The following is a 24,678-nucleotide window of genomic DNA, read 5'->3' on the forward strand; positions in this document are numbered from 1 at the left end:
CGGCAGTGGAGCAAGCCGGCTCCAAAAGGAAGATGGACTACCTGGGACGTCGGGCTGTAGCTAGAAGGGCGGTTGGGATGCGGCATCGGCCCATACCGCGGTGACCCCCGATTGGGACGCACTGACTGTGGGTTTTCTCCCTCGCCGATGTCAACCGCGTCTACGCAGAACATTGTTCCCTTCCCCCAGCTGCGGGATCAGGCCCGTCGTTCTATGCTTGTGAAGAGAGCAACCTAAGCAAGCAGGCTTGTAGCTTAGGCTCCTGCTAGTGTATATATAGTGGTTTTCTTTTTCTCTCCATATCAACCATTTTAGATTGCGTACATGTCATTCAAGAGTGAAATGATGGTTGCTTCTTCCGACTAACTTACTGTGTGATTTGACTGCTCCTTAGTGGCCCCTACACGTACTCCCCCTATGTGTATGCAATAGTCACACGTACACATGGACGCAAAAACGCGCGCGACGCCCTAATGCATGCATGTCCGAGCACATGACAGAACACACACGGTGACGCTCAAGTGCTCAACCTACACGTGCATGCACACACATACTCAGTCAGGGTGAGCTAGTGACCATATGAACACCGAAAAATATATATATTGAACGCAATGAGCGTATTATGAAGTCCACTGACCGTATTTTTACAAATATACAGTGACAGACTATATTTATCTCGTTTGAAATTAAGCCATGTTAACCGGAGAGGAGGCAGCATGGACTAGCATTACTTTGTTGTGTCCCGTCAACCTGCCGAACGAGGAGAAGGTTGCAGGACGGGAGAAGCTTGCGCGCGGTGGCTCGCAGGACAAGGAGAAACTTTTGACTAATGCAAGCTCTCCCTCGCTCAGAAGGTGGACGTGCAACAGTTAATTCGGTGTCAGATTGCCAGAAGCATACTACACTATACTAGTAGGAACCGGATGGAGGAGCGTCTGCACTCTTATTATAATTTTAAAATGTGATAAAGAAATCTTCAACACATTTGGTTCTCTTCGAGGGTTCTCGCATGTGATAATGGAAGTTGATTGCATGGAACACTCGCCACAATTCTCGCTTAATTCTGGCTCATATCCTGTTACAAATAGTAGTGCTCGGTAATATTTCCTCTTTTTTTGTTATTCATCATGTAAACAGGTCAGCAAACCTTGCGGCGCATCTTCGTGCGAACCGTGCTTGCTGCACTTTGAATGTGGCCGAGATCTGGCTTGATGAAACACCTCGCTTCCTACTTCTTTTTTTGGCTTCCTAGTAACCAGTGTCTTCGCTGATCGTCCTAAGAATGCTTATATATGAATAAAGCTCTCTCATTTACCCACAAAAAAGATTAAGCCATATTAACCGGAAAGGAGGGAGTATGGACTAGCACTACTATTTGGTGTGTCCCGTCAACTCGCAGAACGAGAAGAAGCTTGCAGGACAAGGTGAAGCTCGCTTACGCCTTTTGACTAATGCAACCTACCCTCGGTGGACATGCATCAGTCCATTCGGTGTCAGATTGTCAGAGGCATACACTGTAGTACCCAACATGCGGAGTACCATCATTGTTCGACTTCACGAAGGGGCGAAGAGCCAAGCGCAGTACTAGTACGCGTACTTGGTTTTGCACCTTCATACTACTCCACCCTCCGTTACAGTTTACAGGGCGTGCTTCATTATGATGCATTTCTCTTAATGCATTTCCACCACCAGAGAGACTTTAGACGTGTTTGGTTTAATGCTCAATTAATTAGGGCGTGGTAACCGCAATCAAGTCCACAATTTTCTCTCCATGTACTGTACTACTACGGAGTGCATGCATGTGTGTACCCGTGGTGGAAGCACTTCATGCATGTGTGTACGCATTATTCCCTCTAGTAATAGACGCCGTGCTATAACTACCAATGCTATTTTTCAGGCTGATCGCTAGTCGCCTTGGTCCCACAGATTTTTTTTCTTTTTTCTGAAGCGCGCTGTATAAACAGTGACGGATGGAGTAGTATGAGCAGATTCAAAGAAGAGCGTATTGATGGTTGCTTCTTCAGAGCAACTTACAGTGGGAAAGGTGGGGCTTATGATTTGACTGCTCATTACTCACTATTAATGCGGCGCAACGACCGGGCTGAGTCTCCCATGCGGTTGTGCACTACCCCCTCGGTTCTTAAATATATTCCGGAGTATTTGTCTTTCTAAAATATGTTGAAATCTCTGTTAAGACGAATAGAATATTTAGGAACGGAGGGAGTACACATACGAAGCAAAATGAGTGAATCTACACTCTGAAATATGCCCGTTTGAAATTTGTAAAAAGACAAATATTTAGGAACGAAGGAGTATAATTTCGTGCATGGCACATGGACCCGGATGATGAAGAGGCTTCTGGCAATGCTATCAAGCTTCCATCATTTGTTTACATAATTGACGTACTATACAAATAATTTTCAGCGACATGAAATTGTACAATGGTGTGAGCTTTCAGCTTTTGTTTCGCGTGTCTTGCCATCGATGCTCTTTCAGAAACTGTCGTGGAATTGTCACGGTAGATGTCCTCTTGCAAGGACTTAGTCGTGGAGCCATCGCAACTAGGAAGCTTAAAGGGGTTAATCGGGACAAAGGACACGAGAGGTTTATACTAGTTCAGCCCCTTACGGTGAAGGAAGGCCTACGTCTAGTTGGGTTGGTGTTGCTTGAGGTTTCGATGACCAGGGAGCGAGATACGCAATGCCTGGCTCTCGATTAGTTGTTTTTCTTTCCCTTAAGCCGCCGACGGGTCGTCCCCTTATATACACGGGTTGACGCCCTGCGGCCTACAGAGTCCCGGCCGGCTCATAGACAGTCTCCAGCTCGGTGACTAGTTAATTCTACCTTATGATACAAGTCATGCCATCATGGCGGTTTACCACTATGGGCCTTAAGTCGCCTGTGGGCTTTAGACCCTTTAATGAACCGCCATCTTCATGCTTGATCTTGGGCTTCTTCTGATGAGTCCCTCTTTGCGTAACCCAGCCCCACCTGGGCGGCTTACACAAATAGTTATATCCCCAACATTAGGCCCCAGATTGATTTGAACCGGTTCATGTCAATCTTAAAATACCTTAAGAAACAAGCCTTCAGTCTTCTTGACTGCGCAAAGGTTTTAACCCGCCATGACGTCATCTTCTGGATCCGCGTTAACCCGTCGTGACATCATCTTCAATTAAATTCATATTTTACTCCATCATATCTTCCAACGGATCTTTGCCTTTACTGACCATTTCGAAAAACGAGGCGTCGGGGTCGCTGGATAATGATGTTCGGTCCCCTCGTTTCTCGCGCCGTCCCAGTCGGCCCTTCCTTATAAATAGGTGTGACCTAGGTCTTTCCCATTCTCCTTCCTCGGTCGTCTTCCTCCTCGCACTGTTTCTCTGCCGCTCGAGCTCTGCCGCCGCCGCCGCAGATTTCCTCGTCTTCTCCAACTCAGGCCGCTGCATCAACCTGACTTGACCAGAGAAACGCGACGGAACCCTGCAACAGCTCTGCATCCATAAGTCCTTTTCCTTCCCTGCTTTTAGATCTGCATTGCGGCCTCTCGAGTTCGTCGGTGTTCATCGCCGCCCGTTGCAAACCCTTGATAGTTTTCCTCCTCAGTGCTCCTTTTTGATCTTTAGACAATTAGAACTACTATGGCGGCTGTTCCGCACCCATCTCGAATAGAAATAGATCTCATTTCCCTTGTTTAAAGGCCTCTTTCGAGTGTATGAACTTCTCTGCACTGGTTTTAGGTCTAGAAATTTTTCTTTTCAAAATGATCGTTTGATCCAAAATAATAACTGCAACTTGTGAAACCTGTTTGTTCCACACTTAGCCAAAAAACGGCATCTGTCAACTCTGTTTCAGCCATAGTAGTTCATGTGACCGGTTTAAGATAATACTGACTGTCAGCACTGCCTGCTTTTGGTGACTTAAGACAATTTTCATTATCGTTAATACTTGCAGCTGTTTAAACATTATCACACAACCACCTGTATGTCATTAGGCCCCTACTTAAGCCGCCATCTCAGACAACCCAATAATACTTATTCTCCGGGTTATAATAAACCGGAAAATTTCCTTTATCTTGTTGTAGGCTTCAATTTACTCAATGGCACCCAAAGCTATTAAACCTCCGATTACCTGCAACTGGGTCCCATCCATTGTTACGGAGAGCAAACTGTTAGAGTTTGTGAAGTCCGGCCATCTGCCCAAGAAGGACGTCATGTCTTATCGTGCTCCTGACCCGTCTGAAGAGAAACCTCAACCCAAGGAAGGGGAGGTGATCATTTTTACCAATCACATGAGCCGGGGATTTGTTCCTCCTGGTTCAAAATTCTTTAGAGACGTTTTGCACTTCTTTGACTTAAGACCTCAAGACATCGGGCCCAACTCCGTGTCAAATATCTGCAACTTTCAAGTTTTCTGTGAGGTTTACCTTGGAGAAGAACCCAGCCTACTCCTGTTCAGGGAATTGTTCTATTTGAACTGGCAGAATGAACGGGCCAACGGGCCCAGTCTGGAGCTTGGTGGCATATCAATTCAAAGGCGGAGAGACTGCCTTTTCCCTTATGCTGAATTGCCGAGTCATCCAAAGGACTGGAACCAGACATGGTTCTACTGCCAAGATACTTCTCCGGCTGGCGAAAATCCACTGCCCGGCTTCCACGCATTGCGCCTTGAACCTACTCACCCGCTGCCGGATAAGTTGACAGCTATTGAACGCCTGCCACTCAGCCCTAAAATCAAGAGGATTAAAGCTCTTTTAGGGAACGGCTTAGATGGCATTGACTTGGTCCGAGTCTGGATTGCTTGGAGAATAATTCCGTTAAGCCGCCGCCCCGGCTTAATGTGTAATTATTCAGGCAAGAAGAATGACCCTCAACATCATAATCCTGACGACTTACCAGATGACGTAGTGGAAGCTACAGCTCAGTCCTTGTTGAAAGAGGGCACAGTGAATAGTAATGCCTTCGGCTTACTACCTTTTTGCTAGAAGAACCCGGCCCCTGCAGTAAGTTTCCAGCCATCGGGTTATGTTTTATCATGTTAGGATGTATTCTTATGCATAACCAGTTATAACCTTTTACAGGAAAATGATAGCTTCTGGAACACGCAATATGATCATGAGGCGGCCAAGAAAGCCAGGGCGGCCAAGAGAGCCGAAAAGAAAACCACCAAGCCCACCACCTCAAGGAAAAGGAAGCCAAGCGCCTCTGAGCTGTTTCATCTTGATGATACTGATGATAATGAGGAAGAGGTAACCTTTGAAATTCCCTTTCTCCTTTATTTCTACCTTACTGATGATAACCTTCTTTCAGGAAGACACGGGCAACAGCCAACCCGTCGAGGAAGAGGTAATTGTAATCTCCTCCGACTTCGAGCTTCAGCCGCGTCAGAAAATTCGAAGAGTAACCCAGAAAGTAAGATTTTCACATCCTTTGGCTTACCAAGATCCTGACTTTCTTTTGAAGCGATAGAATTATGAGAGCCGGAGGCAGACCTGGACCAGCAAAGACGCGGAACTCTCCTCTGGCTTACCTGATGTGACCAGGAAACGCCAGACTGAGGTTATCTCCGATTTACACCTTCTTTTTCCTTTGGCAGGCTTCATTTGTTAGCCTCTCAATTATTCTGACTCCAACTATCAGGATATTTCACCTTCCTCCGGTGAGTCTATGCAGTCCAACATGCCAGCCTTCAAAACTGCTCCCGGGTAATATAAACTTGTTGTACCTTATGCTTTATTTTACTCATATTTGTTGTATTTAACTTGTCTACCTTTTCCACAGTGTGCAAGTAAAGCCCAGCAAAAGGGCAAAAAAGAATAAGCCACCCCAAGAGCCGGTTGTGACTGAACTAGAGTTGGGCACAGCTACTCCTGATGCCTCTGCTCACGAGCCGCCGCCTCAACCGTCTCATGATGTTCCTATATCTTCCTCTGACCCGCCTACTGAACAAACCCTCAACAATTCTGGTAACCCGGAGGCTCCTAGCCCCGCCACGGCAAACGATCAGGAAGTTGAAATTCTCAAGACTCAGTTTGTTGAGCTGGCACAGCCGTCTGCACTTGCCAAGTGTTCTAAAAAGGAATTGGTGGAACGCCAGAAGGCCAAGCTAGATGTCACTAACTATACACATTTGAGTATTGGAGAGATTGTCTCCGGCTATATCAATCAAGTACAAAGCAGCCGTAACCTGGAAATTGACATGGTGAAGCAGATACAGAAAAAATCTGAGGTATGACTTATACTAGCTTACTTTCAATCACACTTACTGTACCAGCCCCCAAGTCTATTGCTTATCAATAAATATGCTGTAGACTTAGAAAAATTGTTAGAGCTACTTATCCGGCTTAAAGAAAAAATAATTGAACCGGGTGTAACACAATACCTTTAACTTGCGATATACATTAGCCCCCAAGTGCCAAAAATCTTTGCTTGCAAGGTATTTGGGACTTAATATTCAAGACCGGCTTAATAATTTAGAAAGCTTCGGTATACATTAGCCCCCAAGTGTCAAGTATCTTTGCTTGCAAAGTGCTTGGGACTTAATAGTACTTACCGTAACTTTTACTACTATCTGGTGCAATGCAGGCCACCATAAGTAAATTTGAATTGGAGATTGCTGATTTGAAGAATCGCCTGGCAACCTAGGAAAGTGAAATTGAAAAGGCCAACTCCAAATTTGAATTCAGCGTCTCTGAACAAGAGAAGTTGAAGCAAAATTTTCAATCAGAGAAGAAAACTTGGGCTGATGAAAAGGCCGCACTGGTGACCCAGGCCGAGACAGCAGAGGCATCGCTTGCGGAAGCAACGGCCGAACTGTCCGACTTAAAGCGCCAGATATCTCGAATGGTTTTAGCAATCTTCGGTGAGTGACTTATCCAAACCTTAAACACTAGAAAACTCCTTGAATGACCAATTCAGTTGTCTCCTCTGACTCACCTTATGCTTAATAACGCAGGCCCCAGGAGCACAAATCTTAAGCAGAACATGGTGATCAAGATGAAGGCGGTTTATACTCTGGTGGAACAACTCTACACCGGGTCACAACATGCTCTGGCCGTTGTGGCTTCATCAAACGATGTTCCTTATCTCCTGCAAGATGTGCTGAAGCGGCTTGCTATGCTACCTCAGCGAATCCAAGAGTTAAGACGAGCATCTGCAAGAGCCGGAGCTATAGCCGCATTGAGCCGGGCCAAGGCGTGGCTTCCAGAACTAGACCCCGCTGACATTGCTCTTGGGTATCCAAGTTTAAAGGAAGATGGCACCGTATTTAATGATAAGGATTTCACCGCCTGTGTGAAGGATATACGTCCGGTGGCTACTCTTATTGGGAACGATACTGACCTCACCAAGTGTCAGCCGGGTTATGACAAGGAGAACCGGAGAATCCCCATGCCACATTACGACGATGTCCGCTTGATCCCTCCAACCCGTAAGCCCACCTTTGCTCCTGAAGTCGACCCAACCGGTTTAATAGATGATGAAGCTGAGTTTGAAGCCTTGAGTGGCATTGACTGGGCCTCATCATCCTTCCATGACAAAGCAGCCGGTGGAGAGACGGAGAAGGATAACCCGGGGGCTTCAAGTCAACCCCAAGAGTAGCTTGTCAGGCACCACCTGCTTATGTCATCGTAGAAAACAATGCATCATTCACACTCGGGGAGTCTTGTAACAAAGTAAAAGATACCTTGAGTTTTGCTATGCCTTTGCGCATGCTTATGGCCCTTAATACTTGCATAAGACGCCGCCATTATTCTCTTTGTAGTTTGTATGAATCTGTTATGTCCTTTGCAAAAATACCTTGCATTGCCCTGTAGTGCTCACAGCTGTTTTTTTCGGCTTATATAAACCAACCCCTGAGGGTAAACTTAACTCCTGAAAATTGGCACATATAAGTTCACCTGGTTCTTAACAACCTGATGTAACTAACATTAATTCTGGAAGACTGTAATGTATTCCATTGTATTTTCAAGAGGGTCACAAGATACCTAATGTTGGCACTTGTAAAATATGATGAACAAAATTCAAGGGTTTCTGATTCGAATACGATCAGTGACCCGTTCCAAAGGGGTTGAGCTAAGATTCGGATACGATCTGTTAGCCCCCAGTGGCTGTGGCGATGCCAATCAAGTGGGTATCGATAGCTATGTTCTCTTTGGTTCGAATACGACCTATGTTTGAACAGGAAGCCCCCAAGTAACCATAAGAGTTGTTTAATGACGCTGATTCGAATACGATCCACGTCAGACCCAAAAGGAGTTAAGCTATGATTCAGATATGATCAAGAAGCCCCCAAGTGGGTTTGGCAGTATGCCGATCAAACGGGTATCGACAGCTATGTTCTCTTTGGTTCGAATACGACCTATGTTTGAACAGGAAGCCCCCAAGTGATCAACGGCTAGATTCAGATATGATCATAAGCCGGACCAAAGGAAAGCTGGATTCAGATATGATCCGCTTCTCCTTGGTTATCTCCACCACCTGTCAAGGAAAAACACATAAACCTTTTTTTTGGGAGTCGAAAAAAGGACAGAGGTCCTGCTTTATTGCTTTATATAATATACATAGTATAAGTATATACACATTAGAGCTGACGGCTCAAGTATAATAAGGCCGAAGATGGGCGATATTCCACGGCCGACGGGTCTCCTCCTCCGACTTACATGAGTCTTTATGCTCTCGAACGTCAATAAGGTAGTATGATCCATTGTTCAGATTCTTGCTGACCACAAAGGGTCCTTCCCAAGGAGGGGATAGCTTGTGTATGTTAGATTGATCCTGGATGAGTCGGAGCACTAAGTCGCCTTCCTGAAAGGTTCTGGACTTAACCCAACGGCTGTGGTAGCGACGCAGGTCTTGTTGGTAAATCGCCGAGCGGGCTATTGCCAAGTCTCGCTCTTCATCCAACAGGTCAAGTGCATCTTGCCGAGCTTTTTCATTGTCTTCCTCAACATAAGCCGCCACACGGGGTGAATCGTGACGGATGTCACCTGGCAGGACCGCCTCTGCTCCATACACCATAAATAAAGGCGTGTAACCCGTAGATCTGTTAGGGCTAGTATTGATGCTCCAGAGTACAGAAGATAACTCCTCCACCCAACAACCCGGCGTCTGCTGTAAAGGGACCAAGAGCCGGGGCTTGATACCCTTCAAGATTTCTTGATTGGCTCGTTCTGCTTGGCCATTTGATTGAGGGTGAGCTACAGCTGAAACGTCAAGCCGGATATGCTCTCGTTGACAGAACTCTTCCATAGCTCCTTTGGAAACGGTAGTACCATTATCAGTTATGATGCTGTGTGGAAAACCAAAGCGGAAAATCACCTTTTTCATAAACTGGACTGCTGTGGCTGCATCACACTTACTGACTGGCTCCGCCTCCACCCACTTTGTGAACTTGTCAACTGCCACCAAGAGGTGAGCCTTTTTATCCTTAGATCTCTTGAAAGGCCTGACCATATCAAGCCCCCAGACTGCAAACGGCCAGGTAATTGGAATCATCCTTAACTCTTGAGCTGGCACATGGGCTCGTCGTGAGAATTTCTGACATCCGTCACATTTACTGACCAGGTCTTACGCATCAGCATGAGCCGTCAGCCAATAGAACCCATGACGGAAGGCTTTGGCCACAAGAGATTTTGAGCCGGCATGATGACCACAATTACCTTCATGAATTTCACGAAGGATCTCCTGACCCTCTGTAGGTGACACGCAACGTTGAATCACTCCAGTGACGCTGTAATGATGTAACTCGCCATTGACAATTGTCATGGACTTGGACCGCCGGACGATTTGTCTTGCCAAGGTCTCGTCCTCTGGCAACTCTCCCCAGGTCATGTAAGCCAAATAAGGCACTGTCCAATCCGGGGTAACGTGGAGAGCCGCCACCAGCTGTGCCTCCGGGTCTGGTATTGCCAGATCTTCTTCTGTAGGTAACTTAACAGAAGGATTATGCAAAACATCAAGAAAGGTGTTAGGCGGCACCGGCTTATGCTCAGACCCCAGCCGGCTTAAGGCATCCGCCGCCTCATTCTTCCTTCGATCAATGTGTTCCACTACGTAACCCTTGAAATATCCAGCCACAGCACCGACTTCACGACGGTAAGCCGCCATGAGGGGATCTTTATAGTCCCACTTGCCTGACACCTGTTGAGCCACAAGGTCTGAGTCTCCTAAGCATCTTACCCAGCTCAAGTTCATCTCTTTGGCCATCCGGAGACCATGGAGCAGGGCCTCATACTCAGCTGCATTGTTAGTGCAAGGAAACATAAGCCGGAGCACATAACAAAATTTGTCACCCTGAGGGGAAGTTAATACAACTCCGGCCCCCGAGCCTTCCAACTGTCTGGACCCATCAAAGTGAATAATCCAATAAGTGTTATCGGGCTTCTCCTCAGGTGCCTGTAGCTCTGTCCAGTCGTTGATGAAATCCACCAAAGCGTGGGACTTAATGGCAGTGCGCGGCGCGTACTTCAGACCATGAGGCCCGAGCTCGATGGCCCATTTGGCGACTCGTCCTGTAGCCTCTCTGTTTTGAATAATGTCTCCCAAGGGGGCAGAACTTACCACAGTGATAAGGTGACCTTGGAAGTATTGCTTCAGCTTCCGGCTTGCCATGAACACCCCGTAAACAAGTTTCTGCCAATGAGGATATCTTTGCTTTGACTCGATGAGTACCTCACTAACATAATAAACCGGCCGTTGAACTGGGTGTTCCTTACCAGCCTCCTCACGCTCTACCACAATCGCCACACTGACGGCTCGTGAATTAGCAGCCACATATAACAGCAAAGGCTCTTTGTCAATGGGAGCCGCAAGAACCGGCGGTTCAGATAACTGCCTCTTCAAATCCTCAAAAGGAGCATTAGCGGCATCACTCCAGAGAAAGGTGTCTGCCTTCTTCATTAATTGGTACAGCGGTAGGGCCTTCTCACCTAACCAGCTTATGAACCGGCTCAAAGCGGCAACACGACCCGCCAATCGCTGAACATCATTAATACATGCCGGTTTAGCCAAAGAAGTGATTTCCTTAATCTTCTCTGGATTAGCCTCGATGCCCCTGTTTGAGACCAAGAATCCCAAAAGCTTGCCTGCAGGCACACCAAATACACACTTCTCCGGGTTAAGCATCATTTTGTAAACCCGGAGATTGTCAAAGGTTTCTCTGAGATCAGATATCAAGGTTTCCGCCTCTCTGGATTTCACTACTATGTCATCCACATAAGCATGAACATTGCGCCCAATCTGATCGTGAAGACAATTCTGTACACATCGTTGATAAGTCGCCTGGGCACTCTTGAGCCCAAACGGCATAGACACATAGCAGAAGGCTCCGAACGGGGTGATGAAGGCCGTTTTCTCCTGGTTCTTAACTGCCATCTTGATCTGATGATAGCCAGAATAAGCATCCAAAAAACTCAAACGCGCACAACCTGTCGTAGCATCAATGATTTGATCAATACGGGGGAGAGCAAAAGGATCAGCCGGACAAGCCCTATTTAGGTCCGTGTAATCCACACACATCCGCCAGGTGCCATTTTTCTTGAGTACGAGCACCGGGTTAGCCAACCATTCTGGGTGAAAAACTTCAACAATAAACCCAGCCGCCAAGAGCCGGGCGACCTCTTCTCCTATAGCTTTTCATCGCTCTTCATTGAATCGCCGCAGAAATTGCCTGACCGGCTTATACTTCGGATCAATATTAAGAGTGTGCTCAGCGAGTTCTCTCGGTACACCCAGCATGTCAGAAGGTTTCCATGCAAAGATGTCCTGGTTCTCACGGATGAACTCGATGAGCGCGCTTTCCTATTTAGGATCCAAGTTGGCACTGATGCTGAATTGCTTAGATGAATCGCCTGGAGTGAAATCAACAAGCTTAGTCTCTGCAGCCGATTTAAACTTCATGGCCGGGTCATGCTCCGTAGTCGGCTTCTTGAGAGAAGTCATATCTGCCGGGTCAACGTTATCTTGATAAAATTTGAGCTCCTCCGCTGCACATATAGACTCGGCGTAAGCCGCATCGCCCTCTTCACCTCCAGGGCCACCTTTCGGCTTCCATGCACAGTGATGGTACCCTTGTAACCCGGCATCTTGAGCTGTAGATACACATAACACGGCCATGCCATGAATTTGGCATAGGCTGGCCGCCCGAACAAAGCGTGATATAGACTCTTGATTTTGACCACCTCAAAAGTTAACTTTTCCGCCCTAGAATCATGCTCGTCTCCGAAGGCCACCTCTAGCTCAATCTTCCCCACAGGATACGCCGACTTACCGGGCACCACTCCATGGAAGACGGTGTTGGAAGTCTTTAAATTCTTGTCAGTTAAGCCCATGCGCCGAAAGGTCTCGCAATAGAGGATGTTGATGCTGCTACCTCCATCCATGAGCACTTTAGTAAACTTATGACCACCAACTTGCGGTGCCACCACTAGGGCCAGTTGACCCGGATTATCAACCCGGGGAGGGTGATCCTCCCTGCTCCAGACAATAGGCTGTTCCGACCACCTCAAGTAACGAGGGACTGCCGGTTCAACAGAATTCACAGCCCTCTTATGAACTTTCTGATCACGTTTACACAAACTTGTGGTGAACACGTGATACTGCCCACTGCTTAACTGTTTCGGATGGCTTTGATAACCCGACTGCTGCTGCTGACCTCCTTGACCAGACTGTTATTGATTATAACCACCCTGGCTTCCCTGAAAAACCGGATCCTGAACCACCGCCCGGGCCATGAAAGCCGCCGGCTCCTGAACCGCCGCCTGGGCCTTGATTGCCATCAAATGTGTTAGAATTCTTGAAAGCTTTCATGATTGCACAATCCTTCCATAAATGAGTCGCTGGTCGTTCCGGGGTACCGTGTTTCGGGCAGGGTTCATTGAGTAGTTTCTCGAGAGACGGACCTGACCCACCAAACCGGGGTGGCTTTCCCTTGCGCTTCTGATTGTTACCCTGTGCATTGGCCACAAATTCCGGGTTACTGTCTGCCTTACGCCTATTACCTCCTTGACTCGCCGGGTTATACTACTGACCCTTTCCATTGCCGTTCTTCTTTCCCTTCCCTGTCTTTTTCCTCATCAGACACGGGATCCTTGGTACTATCAGAATCGGCATACTTGACTGAATCCGCCATCAGCGTCCCCATATCGTTGCAATCACGCTTAAGGCGCCCCAGCTTCTGTTTCAGAGGTTCAAAGCGGCAATTCTTCTCCAGCATGAGAACTGCTGAACCGGCATCCATCTTGTCAGACGAATGTATTATATCCTTGACCCGGCGCACCCAATGATTCGTAGATTCACCTTCTTCCTGCTTACAATTTGTCAGATCCACAATTGACATAGACTGCTTGCAAGTATCTTTGAAGTTCTGGATGAAACGGGCTTTTAGCTCCGCCCATGAACTAATGGAGTTGGGTGGCAAACCCTTTAACCAAGAACGGGCCGTTCTGTCCAGCATCATGGTGAAATATTTAGCCATCGCCTCATCACTAACCACTAGCAGCTCCATAGCCATCTCATAACTTTCAATCCATGCCCCAGGCTGTAAATCGGCAGTATAATTCGGCACCTTCCGAGGCCCCTTGAAATCCTTGGGCAGACGTACATTACGTAAAGCCGGTACCAGACAAGGAACTCCTCCGGTTCTAGTAGCAACCCTCGCTTCAACGGAAGTCGTCGGGTAAGCCGGTGAGTTCTGTTGGGCTGCTAGCTGAGCCGCTAGCTGAGCCGCCCGCTCGTCCTCCTGATGTATCCGATCCTGAACCGGGTTATGCCCGCCGGGCTGGTTCCGGCGCTGAGCGTTACTTGACAAGGCCTCTGATTCCATGTTCCTACTATAACTCGGGCTTCGATTTTGATGAGGCGGAGCTAACCAGGGCGGAGGAGTCGAGTGAATCCTATCCCAGCTGTAGGAGTAGGTCTCTTGCTGAGCCAGGGCTGTTTGGACAAGTCCTCTGATCTTCCGGGTTTCCACCGCTGTCGGATCATTCCCATCTACCGGGAGAGCCGCCAAACATGCTGATGCTACAATTAAGTTCTCCATGGGGTTGGAGAAGTGACCCTACGGTATTGGCACGTAATTGGGCGGTGCCATATTGCCGTGAGGCGGTGCCATCCCCTGAGGCCAGACTGGACCTCCCGCTCCGGATGTAATAAGCTGATTCGCACCTGGCGGGTTACTTGGGCCGGCCCCGGGTGTAGCAAAGAGATTCCGAGGATCATAATTCTGAGGTAAACGGGACTGAGTTTTCTGATGTCTCCTCCTCATTACCTCATTAGATGCGTTCAGGCTCAACGTGAGCTGCAAGGCCTCTGCCCGAAGTTGCTGCGCCCGTACGTCCAAAGCCGCCCGCTTTGCTGCTAATCTAGCGTCCTCAGCTGCTAAGGTTTCTTTGACCCGGGCGATCTCGTCGCGAACCTGTGCCACCTCCACCTCATGCTCAGATTGGTTCGCAGGGATGACTGTAACAGTTAACAAAGCCGTAAGCTTGTCCATGAGATCCATCAGCACCTGAGCCGGTGAGCGCACAGGGCCTCCTGCCCCGGCTGCTCCTAACCCGGACGTTATCGCCGCTGAAGCCGTAGAATTTTGGCCGGGTTGAGTACCAGCCATGAAGACTCCTGCCCGGTTTGGCGACTCTGAGAGGTCCGGAATAGTGCTGCCATCGGAACAGCCCCCAAGCACGCCATCTTGAACTTGATACAGCGAATCTATTGAGCCGGCGGATGAATTATCGTCAGAGAGGACGGCCGGCTCACCATCACCTTCCGATCCTTCAGGAAGTTCACCTCCATGGATGCAACCCACAAAGGCACGCTTCACGACGGGTTGAGCTCGGGCGGGTTTCGCACGCTGAGCCGTCTCGACGAGGTCGGTGCAGCTGTCCGGCTCAGGGCCCAGCTCACCAATCCGGCCGATGAAGACGTGAATTCCGCCAAAGGGGACCCGGTAGCCATACTCAATTGAACCGGCGTCAGGGCCCTAGCCTTTGTCGTCGATGTAGATCTTGTCGCGATGATTCTTGGTCATCCGGCCAACTGTGTATCCCTCGAGCCCTTCGAAGCTGCCCTTCAAGAACTCGAATCCACCATGCGCTAGCCCCACGGTGGGCGCCAACTGTTGTGGAATTGTCACGGCAGATGTCCTCTTGCAAGGACTTAGTCGTGGAGCCATCGCAACTAGGAAGCTTAAAGGGGTTAATCGGGACAAAGGACACGAGAGGTTTATACTAGTTCAGCCCCTTACGGTGAAGGAAGGCCTATGTCTAGTTGGGTTGGTATTGCTTGAGGTTTCGATGACCAGGGAGCGAGATACGCTATGCCTGGCTCTCGATCAGTTGTTTTTCTTTCCCTTAAGCCGCCGACGGGTCGTCCCCTTATATACACGGGTTGACGCCCTGCGGCCTACAGAGTCCCGGCCGGCTCATAGACAGTCTCCGGCTCGGTGACTAGTTAATTCTACCTTATGATACAAGTCATGCCATCATGGCAGTTTACCACTATGAGCCTTAAGTCGCCTGTGGGCTTTAGACCCTTTATTGAACTGCCATCTTCATGCTTGATCTTGGGCTTCTTCTGATGAGTCCCTCTTTGCGTAACCCGGCCCCTCTTGGGCGGCTTACACAAATAGTTATATCCCCAACAGAAACAATAAAAAACTAACTTCCTTGCTAATGCATGTCAATTATTAGCATATCAGAGCTAATAATTACATCACAAGTGAAGAAAAAGTTGTGAGAAGGTGTTAAATTAAAATTGATCCATGCTTTCATTGGCAGCAATGTCCCCCCAGCTCTGTCTAAATCAACAAGGCATGTTGGGGAAAAAAGTAGTTGTCTGGAGCATGCAACATTCCGATCATTTTGTGCAGTTCCACTAAAATAGAGCTGAGCGTCCCTCTTCCAAAGATATCAAGTGTGATTACGATAATAGAGGACTGCTGATTAAACAATAAACACACAAATAGAAGCCGGTCACCTTTGCGGCCTCTCTTAAGACTAACTAGTTGGAGAAGATTAGGCTCGGAGTTGGATGAGGAGGATAGAGCAAAACCAATCTCCCTTTGTGCAGTCGCACTGAAATGTAGAGACGTTGCCCGTGTGACATTTTAGTACAACTGCACAAAACACTCTTAAGGAAAAAGTGATTTGTGCAGTTCACCAAAAGGTCGCAATGGCAACAAGGTGAAATGGATAGCCCTGTTTGCAAAAAAGAGGTAGAAAGGAAACAATTACTGGCCAATAACAGTTGATGACACATGCGGCGACAAAAAAGAAGCATATTCCTTGTCCTAAGGGAAGATAACAACACGGTTGTGCTTGTCTAAAACGGTGTGAGGACGAGAATGCAATATGGAAAGTACGCCGGATGAGCTACGTTTTAGGCAAAGAACTATGGAAGATCCACATGCAGCGACGTGGGAAAACGGGCAGTGGAGCAAGGCCGGAGGGGATACCTGGAGGTCGTCGGGATGTAACTAGGTGAGCGGCGGCGGGCGGAATCTCCGAGCAGGTGGCGTAGGCCCTACCGCGCCGGAGCTTGGTCAGAGAGAACGCCGTGTACCACAGATCGGGACGTGCTGCCTCGGCGTCGTCGAACGGAGAAACGATGCACTTCCTTCCTTTCCCCCGGTGGACGGGATGCGGCCGAATCAGTGACCAACGGTGAGAGAGAGAGAGGCCACCGCACTCCCTTTCCCCCGGTGGACGGGATGCGGCCGGATCAGTGACCAACGGTGAGAGAGAGAGAGACCACCGCACTCCCTTTCCCCCGGCGGACGGGATGCGACCGGATCAGTGACCAACGGTGAGAGAGAGAGAGAGGCCACCGGAGCCTTGTGTGAGATACTCTGAAGAGGGGACTACCTTTTCCTCCATAAAAATCGTTTTATATTATGTGTACGTGCCATTGAGCGCTATAACTTTATTTAAAAATAACGCGGCAATGCGTCAAGTCAAACTTTGTTTTGTGCACGCATGGTACACGACCTCCCTAGGTAAACAACCGCTACAGGCGTTCAAATTAGCACGTGGGCTGCCATTTCGTAAAGAAATGAGCTCCACCGTGTACCGGCGCGGGTGTGGCTGGGCACGAAGCGTGAGTATGTGCACGGTGCACCTATTCTCTTCTTGTATACGTACACCACCTACGTGGGGTTATGTGAGAGAGATACAAACCTAGAGAGATATAGTGTGTGGGTTCTTGAGAGTTTTTTTGGGGGGGGGGGGGTAATCAAAAAATTTAACATATGCAATGTGTGTGAAATAGAGTCCTGGATATAACATATATATAGAGGGGGCGATCCACGAGAAGAGAGTGAAGGTATCATCGGCTTGAGGTGTCTATAGAATCGAAGAGAGGGATGATGTGTGTGTGTGCGCGCGCGCGATCGATAAAGAGTGCCATCGAATTTGTGTGTGCCCATGCCAAATATATAGAGTGGCTGGCCTACTGGAATGTGAGATGGGACATGTGCAGTTTGTCTCTATGGCATGGATACCTACCTGCAGCGCTCGACTATCGGTGTGTGGTGGGGGAAGAGGGAGGCCCAATTAACTATATAGGTACAATGGCTGGTATATGTGTGGAGGAGGAGAGAGGCCTGCCTCATGTATTAAGGGAGATCGATCGGCATCCATGCATATGTCCAGGAGATGAATAAGGTTGGGAGAGAGACAGAGCTAGAGTGTTGGAGGGGGTGGTAGTGGAGTTGCTTCTAACAAATGGTGGGATGGGCTTGCTAGACAAACGGAGGGCATGCCTGCAATATCAATAAGAGAGGAGATGGCTGCTTGTTGTCTGTGCACGTGCGTGTGAGAGACGGGTCAGGAGGCATGCACGAATGATGAGGGGGGACGATGTGGCTGTGGTAAGCAGACGTAACTACATAGGAAGATCAATCGCCCTTTGTAAGAGAAAGGAGAGACATAACTTGTGAGGTACGTCGATCATTGGGGGGTAGTTAAAGTCGATCTAGGTATATGTTGGGAGATCGATCGGTATACATGCATGTGTGTGTTAGAAGCAAATGAGGCACGAGGAGAAGGATGGAGAGAGAGGGATGCATGTAGGAGCTGGTATGAGAGGCATACTATATCGAGGGGGAGGAGTGTGCGAGTACGAGAACAATGAAAAGAGTGGTGGGAGTGAGGCATGGACGGTGACAAGAGAAGAGGGGATGCTTGTGTTTGTGCTAGGCACACCTGGCTAGAGAGGCATATCGATCGATGTGTGCCATAAAGAAGGAGCTGGGGGCCTACACACACCGTGGTTGAACGACCTAAAGTGAAAACACGAATTTGCGCGATGGAGCTAGAGAATGCTGAGGGAGGGTGAGAGGGATGCGGGTGTGTGCATGCATAAGAGAAAGTTAGCGCTAGCTATAAAGATAAGAGGGTTGTGTGGGTGTAAAAGACGAATAGAGATCATATATACTTCATTATAAAAAGTGAATTCGGATATTTGAAGAATTTATCATAGTGTTTAAAACCGATGGATGTGTGAATATATATAACGGTGATAAACATGGTGTGGTTATGAACATGGTATACTACATTTAATATATTTTATCTCTACTCTTATAAAAACGGAGTTGTTGATGATGGTGTGCCCGCCATCCTGCATTATAGGCCGTCTGATTTATATCTGGCGGATAGCAAGGAAACTTTGATGGTTGAAGTTGGCAACAATCATGATTGTAGATTCTTATTGAAATAGAGAAACGAATTCAAATTTAGTTCGAATTGCAGCGGTAGTATAAACATTTGGAATGCAGTAAAATGTTGGTATGAGTAGGTTACATGCATTATACAGCAAGCGAAAAAATTTAATCGGACATAACATGGATTCATACTCCCTCCTTCCATCTACATAGGGCGTAATGAGATTTTTAAGACCGCCTTTGACTATTGACAAGATTAATAGTACATGACATGCACAATGTGAAAATTATATCATTGAAAGAACCTTTCACAAACGAATTTAACGGTGTGCTTTGTGTAAGTTGCATGTCATATATCATTGCTCTAATATTTGGTCAAAGTTAGCATCGAAAAACGCATTAGGCCCTATATAGATGGAAGGAGGGAGTAGCTTTGAATAGCATTTGTATAGTAAAACGGGGCAAGACTCTCTCTTTGTGTGGTGTGAATAGTTTTATTTTTTTGTTTTCTTTTTGGTTGAGGGAAGTGTGAATTGATTTGGTACGTACAAGTACAATATTACGACACGTTAGGCTTGTCCCTGAAATTCAACCCGCGTCTTGTTATATCCCGAAAATTCAGATATCGTGCTCCCAAAACTGGTGCCTTCACAACACGTGCCTTGCTATCCCAAAATTACAAAGCGTGCGAAAACTCCCTCCAGCTGCCAAATCCCGACACGCGAAATCCCCCTTCTAACCCTGAGCCGAAAGCGCCGCTAGTTCAAATCGGTGGGGGGTACTTTTGTAACACACCCTACATTTTGGACAAGCGCGTTCCTAAGTCATGCTTCACCCCCTCCCATCACCCCCTTTTCGCCATTCGAAATCCCAGGCCGCCATAACCTCTCCGCTCCAGCCGCGAAACCCCACCCTCCTCCATCCGCCACGTCACGGCTGCCCAGCCGGAGCCTCTTCCTCGACGATGTCGTCCACCGCAACAGCTCGACGTCCCTTGTCCACCTCCCCGGATGAGGATCCATCGTCCATCTCGCCGTCCCGCCGGTTCAGCCGCCCCGTCCTCCACCTCCAAGGAGCTGCTCCGACGATCGCCTCGTCTATCGCGGTTGCTCCATCCCCCCAGCGCCGCCTTAACCTACTCCACCAGAACCGTAGCATCCTCATCGACTCCTCGGACGAAGCCGAGGCCTACTCGGCGCCACCAAAGAGGTTGTACACTCATCGCATCGCACCTTCTCCTTAACTCGACCTCCCGGCACCGACGGTGCTCCATCCTGCACCCCCATGGAGCGGCTACCTTGAAGCCGGCGCCGCGAGCGACATCTCCACGGCGGCTCTCCCCCAGTGCGAGGCCCCTTTGGCGGCAGCGTCCATACCAGACGGATCTGCTGCTGCTGCTCCGGCTCTTGCTCGATTGCTCGCTCGCCCAGCTGCTGCTGCTGCTGCTCTCCCCCTCGCTTGTGCTGCTGCTCTACTCTGATTAAGCCACACTTCAGTCGACTGAATCGACTTTTGGGTCTGTTGATTTTCAGGGGTTGGGGGGGGGGTTCGCCGGAGTTAAGGAAGAACCACCCGCAGCAGGGACGAGGGCTCGCCGGGGAGGTACCCCACTATCTACCTTAGGGTTCAAGGTGGGGGACGGGGGGCCTAGAGGGCTGGCCGGGGCGGCGGTGGCGAGTTGTTTCGGGGCGGCGAGGCGGCGCTGGGGCCGGCGGTTCGGCCGGTGGTGGCTGGCGGCTTAGGGGGGTGTAGGTTGAAGATGAACTGCAGGCCCTCCCTAAACTACATGTCAAGTGCCTCTCTGCTACCATTGCGTTCAGTTTCGACAGTAGCATTCAGATTCCACAGTAAATTTCAGTTTCGACAGTTAAGTTCAGAGTCAACAGTTTTTACCTCATCTGTTGTAGTCAGGTGGTTTTTGGTGATGTTAATTTTACATCCATTTTACATCATCTATTGGAGATGCTATTAGAATCCCACTTGAGATTGACGATGTCTGTCTTGTGCTGCTTCAGCCTTGACGTCTTGCGGCTCACCTGAGCTGCTCCAACGACAGAACGATCCATCACAACAGAGTAGTGCCCTGGACGCCGTCTACAGATTCCTCAGATCTTCCTCCACACCTCCAACAGCCACCTCTACCTCAACTGCTTCAGCGACCAACCCAATGATGTTGAGGTCGACACAGCTACGGTAAAGAGGTTGTACACTTGTTGCATCACTTATTACTATACATTCACGTCGATCCATTAGGGCTATTTTGGTTCAACGGAAAAACATCGATCCACTGGTTGTTACCATCACTCTAAATTTCTGCATGCTCTCCTTACATAATCTCACCATATTTTTTTCGTATGCATGTCAGATATTGTACACGGTCATGCTGAACATGTAGAGAAAAAGAGAAGAGTTTTGCGCGGCAATACAATGTCATGCAGACATCGCTCCATGGTGGGTTCAATGGCAAACCCTCCCCACCCCTCTCCAGATTGTAATCCAGAGGAAGATATCTGTTCTGAGGCGGATTCGGACGCCGCTGACCACTCCTATTTACCCCCCAAGGTGTTTACTCTACCTTGGCATGATGATGTTAGTCATATCATGCATATGTTGCCTTGGAGTGCCTACTTTTGACATCATATATGTCATTTGCTTAGTTTAGACATGTTCTGTAATGCCACCTGTTTAGTTTCTATATCATATATGGGAATTATGCAGTCTCATGTCTTTTAGCCAGCCATAATATATGTGAAATGTGCAATGCCATCCTGTTTAACCAGGCATCATATATTTGAATGATATCTTGCCCTTCCTTTTCTTCATTATATTTCCATTTGTCGACAATGTTTGTACATTAAACTACTCTTCCTATGAATCATCCATTTGGGTGGGAGATGGAAAAATCTGGAGTGAAAACAAGGCCTTCAGAGCAGACAGTGCTACCTGTCGAAGCAGATCTCTTGTTGGGTCCCGATAGCTCCTCAGAGATGGATTCAGAGACAGATGACCAGTCCTATTCCCCCACTGAGGTGTATGCTCTAACTTGGCACGGTTATACTGTTCATATCATGCATACAGTGTCTTGCATTGCATAGTTTAGACATCATATACACAATATTCAACACCATGTTCTTAGTTCAGACATCATATCGAATGCCCTCTGTTTAGCATATAAATCACATATGTGAATTAAATGATGCGATCTTGATTACTTAGATAACATGTAGGTGAATTATGTCATGCGATCCTGTTTAGTTATTCAGCATATCTTTGAATTATGTTATGCTATGCTATCCAGTTTAGATAGACATCATATATGTGAAATTATGTCATGCTATCCGTTTTAGTTAAACAATATACATGTCAACTATTTCATGCCCTCTTTTTTCCACACTATCTATTGCATCTGTCTCTCATACAATGTCTGTACATTCAACTATGTTTCCTGTTTATCAGCCATTTGAATTGGAGCGGGTGATGTCAGTATCTAGCGGACTAAAAACACGGTCTTCAAATAAAACAGTGCTACCTCTTGGTGGAGATAGCACCCCGGTTGTACATGCACAAGAACCAGCCCTACCACACATAACCCAACTCTCGCAGATTGTACCCCTACTACGATGGACAGAGAACCAGCTTCACCCAATCTAACCCCAACCCCAGCCGATAGTAACCCAGTTCCTGTTGACACAGCACCATCTCCACCATAGAGCTCCCAAACAAGAGAAGTTAGTAAGGTAGCTCTAGTGCCCAAAGGGATAGTACTATCACGGCGAACCCCAACTCCACCAGTTAGTACGCCTATTCCTATGGAGGAAGCACAACCAGCTAGTCGTAGTTTAGCATCTATCGCATTTGATGTTGTTAAATCGTATGTGCGTATCTTCCCATCTTGGAAATATTATACTGAAGATGAAGGAAAATGCCAGTTGCGGGTGTTTGTCCAGGAGTTATGTGTAAGTAATGTTATTCATGGCAATTACTTTGCTTCGTCCCATACATCCTACCTCCATGATGGTTATAATACAGCAAATTTTCCCATTTTTCTCTATAGAGAAGGACCGATTTGGAAACTCGGGATGAGGTAACCTGTGCTAATACCTCTGCTATCTTCAAGAATGCTTGGTGGCAGTATCAGAATTACCTGAAGAAAACGTACTTCACCGGCAAAGAAACTCATCAAATTCCCTTACGTTCTCCTGAGACACATTTACTGGACGATGACTGGGAACGCCTTGTTCTGTACTGGTCCCGAACCAAGAATGTGGTAAGGTCTATGAACTCATTTTCTATTTTTAAGTATTATATTCTTGCGTTTTACTGTACTCTGTTCATGTAGAACAAGTGCCTAAACCTGAAGAACAACTGTTCTAATTTAAGATTCCATTGCTACCATAGGACATAGATATATGTTTGTTTGATGCTTTTATTATGTACTAGTACTTGGCAATAGAATACTTGGTAGTTTAATCCTGTCCACCTTACTAATGAACTGGTTCACCGAAATGAGTTTCATATAGTAGTACATGCTAAACTTGTTATGTGTCTGCTTGTTTCTTCTTTTAGAATGCTGACAGAATATTGGGGAAGAGTGCCTTATTAAGCAACGGTAAAGGAAGTAATGTAGATAAGGTTCAGGATAGTGACACATCCTGTCTTGGTTTATTGTTGGAGTTACTGGCCACTACCGCTTGCACAAGCTATTCAAACTCACTGTCTGAATCAGTTCGGTTTCTTGAGTCTCAACTACAAGCTGAAAGACATCGATCAGCTGTACTGTGACAAGAAGCGGAAGGACTGCGGAAGTCCCTGGAGCATTCAGATGCATACTTTCTGGTGCAACAGCAAGCGTTGGAGGATTTTAGCACCAAACAGGACAAAGCTAATCAGCTTGCTAAGCTTATTGCCAGCATGGTGGATACCCAGGATAACATTTCTTGAGCTCTTCTGAAGTTGTTTCAGTTATGCTCTTGTTTTGCTGCCGCGTTTATTTGCACTGGTGGCCAATTTTCATGGCGAGTGTATATGATATGCTGCTTTGTTCCCTATATTTGCACTGGTGGCGAACTTTGATGCCCAGTGGATGTAATATGTGTAATAGCCGTGATAGCCTAGCATTAGTTGCTTGCTTATTTATTTCCTTGTTGTCTTGTTTATTTGTTTGCTTGTAGTCATTGCGGTTCTTTTTCCGCGGTTAACTAGTGGCTGTAATAACCTATTTTTAAAAAACTAGGCCACAATAACCATGGGCTAATATTTACTGTAGTGACACTGGGCCTCCTACGGGCCGTAGAAATAGTGGGCCTTCTACGGGCCGTAGAAACAGTAGGCCTTCTACGGGTCGTATAATCAATGGGCCTTATACGGGTCGTATGATTGATTGGCCAAACATGGGCCAATAACAGGCCGCATTATGGCCGTAAACGGTCTAGAGTTGGAATCGTCCGTTCATGGGCCGACCGTAACGGGCCATCGTTAATAGGACGTATTTGATGACGCTATGAAAATGGCCCAACGTATTAACGGACCACAAACGGGCCGACTGTAACCACGGGCTGAATTTGGCCCACAAGCAGAAAATGACAGTAACGGGCCGTAAGTAAACGAATGCTGGAAATGAGCCCAAGAATAAATGGGCTCTAAGAAGACTGAAAGATAACATGGGCTGGAAATGGCCCAGCAGAATAACGGGCCGTTAATGGGTATAAAGTGATACACTATTCATTACGGGCCAGTTTCACCACGGGTCGTTAATGGGTGTAAAGTGATACAATGTTCATTACGGGCCAGTTTCACCACGGGCCGTTAATAGGCCAAGAGTTACATAGGGCCTCATATGGGCCAAAAGACGTCATGGGCCATACATGGGCCAGAGGTGAAAACGGGCTGGAATCATATTGGATGGCCCAGATGACGCTACTGGGCCTAATTCGGATAGGGCGTAACGGGCCTTGGGTTAGCGGGCTGTAAATGGGCTATATGCGAACAGGCCGTTAACAGGCTTTCCATGGGCCAACCCGCCAG

This window comes from Triticum urartu, chromosome 2A, assembly GCF_056163025.1.
Source record: "Triticum urartu cultivar PI428250 chromosome 2A, HENAU_Tu73, whole genome shotgun sequence".
Taxonomy (NCBI): Eukaryota; Viridiplantae; Streptophyta; class Magnoliopsida; order Poales; family Poaceae; genus Triticum; species Triticum urartu.